The following is a 9,319-nucleotide window of genomic DNA, read 5'->3' as shown; positions in this document are numbered from 1 at the left end:
GAAAGTGATGGCTCCCCCCACCACCCCCACAGGCAGCAGGGAGCCCTGTGAGGAGCTGCTTTAAGAGGGCAAAGGGGGGGGGGGGGAGCTGGCAGGCCCCTGGAGGAGGGAAGGGGGCAGCAGTGGGGGATGGGCAGGTGGCTGTGGTGGTAGTTGGGGGCAGTAACTGGGATTGGGAAACCGGGGTCCGGGCAGCCCCCACGGGGGACACGTGCCCCTCCCGTCCCCCCCCCGGCAGAGAACCGGCATCACACCCCCGCCAGGGGCAGCCACGTGCTGGGGACTGACCCAGGGGGACAATTTCCCACCCGCACAAGGACAAATCGCTGCAGGTAAAACGGGGGACCCCTGGGAGAGATTTTCAATGGACATTGAGACTCATGGAGAGACCGGGGACAGGGAGCCGAGAGAGCGGAACGGGGGGGGCGAATCTCCCCGGCTGTTCCAGCCCGAGCGAGACCCCGAGAGAGAAACGGGGCAGAACCGGAGAGACTCTGTGCCGGGGGGGGCGAGAGGCGCCACCAGGGACAGGAGCCAATTAACCCCCCGCCCCCCCCCGGGGGATTTCCGGGCTGCCCAGAGACAGTTCAACCCCCCCCGCACCGCGTCCCACCGACCTTCCCCCCCGCAACTCCGGCTTCTCCCAGGTTCCCCGGGGCAGAGTCACGTGCCCGCCCCTCCCCCCCGGGTCTCTCACTCACCGGCTCACACGGAGGCGGCAGCAGCAGCTTTGTTCTCCCGCCCCCAGCGGGGCTCGCACGGAGCATGCGCAGTTCCAGCTGCTGACCCCTCCCTCACCTGGGCTGGGGAGGCCGGACGCGGCCCCGGGGCAGGCTGGGAGATGTAGTTCCGGACTCTCCCTGGAGCGGAAGTGACGTCACAGAGGGAGGCGGAGCCGGACTGGGAACGCGCGCGGAGCGCTGCGGTTCTGCCTGGCTCGTGCGGGGCCGTTGGAGCCTCTCCCGGGCCGGAGAAGGTTTGTGCCGCTGGGGCTCTGGGCATGCGCAGATCGCGGCGAGAGAGACCTTCATTAACCCCCCCGTGGAGCCGGGCGGGGGTCCCGAGAAAGGGGGGGGGGAAGTGTCGGTGCAGCCCGGACATGGCCGGGGGGGGGCCGGTGACCCGCGGGAGAGAAAGGGGGCTGAGACCCTCGATTTACCGCTGCCCCCCCCCGTGGGAACCCCCCGCCCCCTTTTTCCCTAGAGCCACGAGCAGCCCCCAGGGTGACCCCCCCTCCCCCACCCCTGAGAAGTTCCCTGCCCCCCCCCCCGGCTGTGCCCCATTTGCTCCGCCCTTCGCCAGTGGCCAGGTCAGAGCTCGGGTTTGGGGGTTTCCCCCATTTCCCCTGCAGGGATTTGTCCGTGTGCGGGTGGGAAATGGTTCCCCCGAGGGATTCCTGAGCTGGGCAGAGGGTGGGGGGGCCTGAGACAGGGACACCTCGGGGCTGGGGGCTCTCTCTGCTGGCAACGGGGCCTGGGAAGGGCCAGGAAGGGGGGGGAGGAGCAAGTGTCCCCCATGGAGAGGGCCCAGCCCCAGGTTTCCCCTCCCAGCTACTTCCTCCCCGCCCAACCCAGCAGCCCCCAGTCACATTCCCAGACCCCAGCCAGCGACCTTCTGACTCCAGCCCCACTCCTAAAATCTTCCCGCTTTCTCTCCAGGTGTGTGACTGAGATCAGGGCTCTTATCGTACTGAGCGTGGCCCTGTTCTGCCAGGCGCTGCAGAGACCCCAGGTGAGATCAGACCCCACTCTTGTGCCAGGTAAAACTGAGACCTGGACCGAGATCACGGCCCCCCTTGTGCCAGGCAGTGCACGACTGTGGCCCAAACTGCTTCATCCATTGTGCTGGGCACTTCAGAGACCTCGACTGAGATCTGTGTCCCCGTTGGCCCTGGCCCTGCACTGACCCCGACCCAGATCATGCCCCGCCACTGTACTGGGCACTGCACAGACCCTGACAGAGATCCTGGCCCCACGTTTTGCCAGGTGCTCCAGGGACTCCAAACAAAATCCGGGATCCTGTAATGCCGGGAGTTGCAGAGCCCCCAGCTGAGATCAGTCCCCCTGTTGGTCAGGGCTCTGCACAGACACGGACCAAGATCAGGGTCCCCATTGTGACAGGTGCTGAACAGATACCCAGGGTATCTCTACCCTGCCATTAACCCCCCTTTCCCCCCCCCCCCAGCTGGCCCATGGCAGCTGCCTCATGCTCACAGGGCTCAGGCGAAGGGGCTGGTTAATGGCAGTGTAGATGTCTGGGTTGGGCTGGAGCCAGGCTGTAGGACCCTGCGAGGTGGGAGGGTGCCAGTCCTTGGGCTGCAGCCCCAGCTGGAACATGGACACCACAGTTAAACTGCCCTGCAGCCTGAGCCGACCATAAAAATTGTTCCACACCCCATAACCCCACCAGAGGCAAGCAGCTGGGAAGAATTCTTCAATCACAGAGCCGTGTCTACACCAGGGCATAGGTTGGCATAGCCACGGCATGGGGGAAAGAGGGACCAAACGTCTCACTTCCCTGAATGATGTAGCTAGGTCGGCCTGAGTTTTAGGCATCGCCCATTACAGTCCAAAGCAGGACCACGTACAGGGTGGGGTAATGTGGCCTAGTGAATAAGGCACTGGGCTGGAATTGGGGAGCCCTAAGCGCTAGTTCCGGTGTTAGCCACGTCACATCACTGCTCAGTGCTGCAGTTTCGCCATCCCTAAAATAGGGGTAATGTTGCTGCTTGGTAAAATGTATTGAGCTCTGCTGACAAAAAAATAGTATATAAGAGCTATGTATTATTAAAGGCAAAAAAAAAAAAAACCCAACCAAACAAACCCCTCTCCCACTGCCTGCTCGTCCATACTCTTCAAGGTCAAGTGTTCCCAGTCAATCTTTGAAAACAAGTACAGGCACACATTAAATATATTACCATTGGTTTGTTTTTGTTTGTTTATTTTACTTTTCAATAGTAAATGTCTGGGGAATAGTCACAAAACAATTTCGCGTTGAATAAGGAGTTGCTAATGTGAAGAGATTGAGTAACACTGCTTCCCAGAAAAGTGTAATGCACCCCACCTCTCCATCATCACATACTTCACCCACCATGCCAGACTAGAAGTACTGACAGCGGATCAGCCACTGACGCATCTAACCTAGTATCCTGTCTTCACCAGTGGCCAGGACACAGCTGTTTAATTCCTATGTATCCTACTGTGCAATATCATACCATAGGCTTCTCCATAAAGGGATAAATCAGTTGTTTAAGTAGTGTGGGTTCATTTCCAACAATGGCTAATGCATGATATTTTAATGGCGATCATGCACTGTTTGCATCTCACTGTGTAATACCAAACCATATGGGAGGCAGTGTTGTCCAGTGATTAGAGCACTAGACTGGGACTCAGGAGACCTGGTTTGTCTCACGGGCCTACCATGGTGACCGCAGGCAAGTCACGGCATCTCATGCCTCAGTTTTCCTATCTGTAAAACGGAGGATATGATACTGACCTCTTTTGTAAAGCACTCAGCAATCTAATGAAAAGCACTGTAGATAATCTACCGATCATTATTACCGCTACCATGCAGTGAAATAGATGAATAGTCCATTTTGTCTGCTGTCCTACCTCCAATAGTGTCTAATGCTGAATGCTTCAGAGGGAGGCAAAACAAATGTGTCTACTTCTTCAATCTTCTATTATAGAACATTACAGTATGCCACACCAGAACTTTCTGAGGTCTATTTTATCTGATATTCTGCCTCAGACAGTGGCCAATTCTGGATGCTTTGGTGAAAGGTGTAATCCTGTTCCCCTGCATAATGTACTTCACTATCGAATATACCATAGGATTTTCCATAGCAAAATAGGTCAGTGGGCCTATAAGGTATCCTATCACCCACAGTGGCCAGTGCTACATGATTCAGAGGAAGAATAAAAACCTTCACAAGTTCCCATCTCCCCCCCCCCCCCCAACCATCTTGCACAGCAGGAGGCGGCTGAGCAGGAAGTTCTGATGGGGTAAGAACTGCAAATCCTGGAAGGAGCCTGTGCCAGGAACCAGGTGGTGCAGAAACCACAGCCCCCCCCCCCAAGCCCCCCTTGGCTGGCACTGGATTGTGCCTCCTGTGGCCTCACTCTGCCACCTACACAAGCCCTGGAGGGCAGGGAATAGCCACGGTGCTGGGCCCCCCATCCAATTGAAGTGGTCAGTGTCACAGTGAGTGACCCAAGGTGTGTGTACAGAATGGGGATGGTGTGTGTGTGTGTGTCTATTTCTGTGTGTTTTTGTGTATGTCTGGTTTTCTGCAGTGGTTGTGTGGGGGAGTTATTGCAGCTGTGGGGGTTATTGTGGCTGTGCAGGTGTGTGTTCATGTGGCTGGATTTGTGTGTGTGTTTGCATCTGTTAGTAGTTGTGTTGGTGTTGGCTGGACTTATGCGGGTGTTTGTGTATATTAGCAATTGTGTGTGTGCGTGTCTGGATTCATGCATGTGTTTGTGTATGTTTGCAGTTGTGTGTGTGTGTGTGTGTGCATGCTCTGCTGCCCTCTGCCGGCGCAACAACCGTTTCTCCATATGTCACAGCCCCCATACCGTCAACCCCGGTGGTGATTTCCTGATCTTACAAGGGCTGGCTGGCCTGACCCTCCTTCCCTCTGCAGAGTGTGGCAGGGGCTGCAGCTCACCCCCTGTGGGGCAGGAGTGCCAAGGTGCTGGGTGCTGGGCTCCGATGCACCTGGAGAGCAGCTCAGATGAGGTGGGGCAGGGCATGTGGTGTCTGTTCTGTGTTGCCTGGTGCTGGGCCATTGCACAATCCCCAGCCACGCCGCACAGCTCACCCCGAGAGGGGGCAGGGGGCCAAGCAGACGATCCAGCACGAGGGGGGAGGATGTGTGGTTGGGGGGAGGAAACCTTGGGCTGCACACATCATAGTTATGCCCATGGTGGCTGCAAAATCTTTTTATGTACTACTTCTTATCAGCAGTGTATTGTTTTCTCTGGTGATTAGAACTTGACCAAGAAATTTGTACCTAGATAAAATAATCTACTACTCCTGGTTAACGCAATGGACTTGACACCCACTGGGGTGTCCCAACACAGGTACAAGTACTAACAAGATGGCTGCCTTTTAGCCATAGTTTTTAATCAGGGCAATAAATTGAAACAAACCCCTGTTAAATCATTTCTCAGCCTGAGTCCTTCACCCATATTCAAACAGCTGCATATGAAGTAGTTGTAGCTGAATGTTTAAAGCAATAGACTAGAAATCCATTGGGGTTGCCCTGTGTGGGTTCTAATCCTATCAACTACAGAAACACTGAATTGTTGTTATTATTATTACTGTAGTCTTAGTGCCTGGGCATCCACAGTGCAAACTGGAGCCAGATCTAGTTTCACTCTGTCTACACTTAAAACGCTGCTGTGGCACTGCTATAGCACTTTGGAGTAGACAGTGACTAGAGGGGTTTTCCCACCCCTGTAATAGCTGCATTGACAGAACAATTCTAACCAGGGCTTAGGTCACCTTAACTCTATGGGTCTGGGGTGGGGATTTTTCACACCCTGAAAGACGTCGCTCTGCCAGTGAAGTGCCCAGCCTACACCAGCCCTTAGATCCCTCTTGGTATTTCAATGCAGGCACTGACCTGTGAGAGGAAAACATCAGCTCCAAACACAGAGACTGAATTCCCCACATTTAATCTCTCTGCACTTTCCAGAAAGTCACAAAATTCAATTCATTCTTGCTAGGACAGAGGAAAAATAAGTGACACTAAGTTTTTGGCTTGGGTAAATAAAATTAAGTGTTTAATTTATATAGTAAAAATCTGTACTGATTCCTCTAACTAACACCACAGCGTGAAATAGGAACAGAGACAAATCTCATCAGTGACGACTAATTTCACAAATGATCTTCCCATTATTAATTTCCACGCCGCCCCCGTTGGAGGTCTGGGCACCTCCAGTGTCACTGATCTGCATTCACTTTCCCCCTAGAATTGTTCTCGGACATTCCCAAATTTGGAAAATTGTGCAGTTCAGAATGTGAATAGTGACCCCGGCTCCTTCCTGCACCTGCTCTACATTGCTCCACAGCAGCTTCTCCACCTGCAGAGTCACCCCAGCACGGCAGTGCAGCCGCCCAGGGTTCAGCAGGGGCCCCTGGCAAGGACAGTGGGTGCAGCTAACAGCCCGGTGTGCCTGGCACAAAGCAATACCCCCTACACACAAGTACAGAGACTGAATTCCCCAACTTTAACATCATGACACTCTGTAGAAAGCCACACATGTCAGTTGTATTTTGACAGGGAGATGCAAAAATCAGGTGACATTATCTGATTAAAATATGAGCATATAGATCATTATTGCAACCACTGTTATATATTTGCTACAAATCTGGTACAAAATGTGGCATGTAAGATGTGTATGAAAAGATTATGATTTGCTGAATATGATGATGCTATTTGTATGCATGTATAATTTTTGTACTTGAAGTTGTGAGCACTGGCTCCATACTTGTATTTCAAATACGTTTGCTCCTGGGGTAACGCCCACAAGGTAGTTAGCCAGTGAGTGGCCCATCAAAAGGACACAACTCACAGTGGACCATGGCAGACACCCATCTACACTGAACAGATTTTCTGTGAACGTTCCATCTGACGTACCCTGCAAAGTATCCATCCTGCAATAACTGAGCAAAATCAAGCATGGATGTGGACTTGCCCATGTGACTCCAAGCTCCCATCTTTCACCTGTGATTTTCCACTAGCTGTGCTGAGGACACTCCACTTCCTGCAGGAAGTAGCCAGCCCCCCTGATCCCATGGTGGCCTGGGGCCAGCCCCCTTCTGCTTACCCCCACGCAGGCCTGAGGCTCCAGCCTGCTCTGCTCCCCTGGCTCCCAAGCTGGGAGGGGGGGAACCACCCCACATCACTCGCCGGCAGCGTGGCTGGGAGCCGGGGAGTGGACCAGGCTGGGGCTGGGTCACTCCACTTACCATGCAAGGATGTGCGGGGGGGGGGGCATGAGGAAGAGCCGGGCAGCCCCCCTGCAGCAGCTCCCCTCCCCAGCTCACCTCGGCTCCGCCTTCTCCCCTGAGCTCCCCGGCGCCGCTCCACTTCTCCTGCCTCCCAGGCTTGTGGTGCCAATCAGCTGTTTAGTGCGGCAAGCCTGGGAGGGGAGGAGAATCAGAGCGGGGGCGTTGTGCTCAGGGGAGAAGACGGAGCAGAGGTGAACTGGGACAGGGAGCGGTTCACCTGCACACCCCCACCCCTGTTACTTGCTGTGGGCAGCCCGCCCCCCGCCCCGCCCCGCCCCCAGCCCCAGCTCACCTCCACTCCACTGCCTCCCCTGAGTGCGACTTTTGGTGCCCCCAACCACTTGGCACCCTGGGCGGCCGACTAGTTCGCCTAGTGGTTGCACCAGCCCTGGCCACTGCCTGTCAGCAGGATTCCTCCTCCTCCTCCTCCTCCTCAGTGAGACTAAATCTCCGCACCTAGACAGCCGGTCCGTCCGCTGCACCCCAATCCCCCATGCCTGAGCCTCCCTGCCAAAGCCCTGCACCTGGCTCCAGAGAATTAAGTCTCACGTGTCGCTGGGAACTCGACTTCTTGTGCCCAGAGAGTCTCGGCCCCCCTCAGTAGCTGACCTGAGAAACACAGTGTCTGCAAAAGCAGCAGAGTCGTGTGGCACCTTATAGACTAATAGATGTTTTGGAGCATGAGCTTTCGTGGGTGAATCCCCACTTTGTCGGATGCGTCAGTGTCTGCCTTTTCCAAAGAAGTGCCTGGCGGGCCTTTTTCTGTGTGACTACGTGGCCTAATGGATAAGGCGTCTGACTTCGGATCAGGCGATTGAGGGTTCGAGTCCCTTCGTGGTTGTACTTGTGCAGTTTTACCTTTGTGCAGGGCCGCCCAGAGGATTCCGGGGGCCCGGGGTCTTCGGCGGCGGGGGGCCCCTTCCGTGCCGGGACCCGCCGCCAAAGTGCCCAAGACCCGCTGGGAATCTCGCCGCGGGCCTTTGGGGCACTTAGGCGGCGGGTCCCGGAACAGAAGGGGCCCCCGCCGCCAAAGACCGGGCTGCGCTTCGGCGGCGGCGGCGGGTCCTGCTTCCCTTCCCCCAGCCCGGCCCCGCCCCGGCGGGTCCCGCGTCCCTTCCCCCGGCCCGGCCCCGGCGGGTCCCGCTTCCCTCCCCCACCCCAGCCCGGCCCGGCGGGTCCCACTTCCCACCCCACCCCGGCCCCACTTCCCACCCCAGCCCGCCCCGGCGGGTCCCACCTCCCACCCCACCCCGGCCCGGCCGGTCCCGCTCCCTTCCCCAGCCCGGCCCCGGCGGGTCCCGCGCCCCTTCCCCACCCCCGGCCCCGGCGGGTCCCACTTCCCACCCCGGCCCGGCCCAGCCCAGCCCGGCGGGTCCTGCTTCCCTTCGCCCGGCCCGGCCCAGCCCCGCCGCCACTGCCGCCGCCCGACCTCTTACCGAGCGGGCCTGAGCCGTCCCGCTCAGAGCCGCGTGGGGAGGGGCGGGGCTGTGAGCTCCACGCGGAGCGGAGGCAGCTGCCCCGCCCCCTCCCCACGCGGCTCGGATCGGGGTGGGGCTCAGGGGCTCGGCAGGAGACTCGGCGCTTGATGCGCCGAGGCTCCAAGAGAGGGGCGGAGGCGGGAGCCTCCGCTCTTCTCTTGGGGCCTCGGAGCCCGGGCCCAGGGCAAATTGCCCCTTTGCCCCCTCTGGGAGGCCCTGCCTTTGTGCTGAAAGTCCTGCTCCCTTCAGGGCGGGAACCTCTTCTTGGCAGCTCCGGCCAATGCTCTGGCTTCAGCTAGAGCCCCGGGAAGGAGTTGGGGGGTGGGTGTCACAAAGGCTGGGGCATGAGCCCCAGGTGCTTCCAGTCTCCCCTTTGCCATTCCTGACTTGCCAGAGAAACTGGGCGGCTGCCCGGGCTAGAGTGTGGAGCAGTTTCCCTCTTCCAAGTGTGCGCCTGCCCCTGTGTGCGCCTGTCCCTGTGAGGGGGGTTGCTACATAGCGCCTAGGGAGCCTGGGTGTTTCTCTGCTTCTCGCCAGCTGGGGAAAAGCCTCTTGGGGTAAAATCTCCTGCCCCACTGCCAAAGTGAGCATCTTGAGTGGGAACGGTCAGAGGCCCCACCAGGGGGGTTGGCCCTGCTTTCCTACCATCTTCTGATGTTGGCCACAGAGCATCAGCAGCCGCCCTGCATACTGGTCTGAGGGTGGCCTTCAGTGGGGGTTTGGCATGGCAGGGAGCAGCCTGGCTGGGTGTTTTTGTGCCATCTGCTGGCCACACATAGGCATAGTCCTGCCCTCCTCTGCCCCTGACCTCAGTTGCTCTG

General features: G+C 57.5%; 1 long non-coding RNA gene and 1 other non-coding gene across 2 annotated transcripts; both read left to right on the top strand.

Moving 5' to 3' along the window:
- Nucleotides 1-1,670: 1,670 nt before the first annotated feature.
- LOC120393940 lies at nt 1,671-3,252 on the top strand. Its single transcript, XR_005592166.1, has 2 exons — nt 1,671-1,731; nt 2,958-3,252. It is a non-coding gene; the product is annotated as an uncharacterized LOC120393940 (long non-coding RNA).
- A 4,536-nt stretch (nt 3,253-7,788) lies between these two features.
- Nucleotides 7,789-7,861, top strand: TRNAR-UCG. Its single transcript has one exon. It is a non-coding gene; the product is annotated as a tRNA-Arg (tRNA).
- The last annotated feature ends 1,458 nt before the right edge of the window (nt 7,862-9,319 follow it).

The sequence above is a fragment of the Mauremys reevesii genome, unplaced genomic scaffold (genome assembly GCF_016161935.1).
Source record: "Mauremys reevesii isolate NIE-2019 unplaced genomic scaffold, ASM1616193v1 Contig4, whole genome shotgun sequence".
Lineage (NCBI taxonomy): Eukaryota > Metazoa > Chordata > Testudines > Geoemydidae > Mauremys > Mauremys reevesii.
The sequence above is the reverse complement of the archived record's forward strand: the minus strand, read 5'-3'. Positions and strand labels throughout refer to the sequence as shown.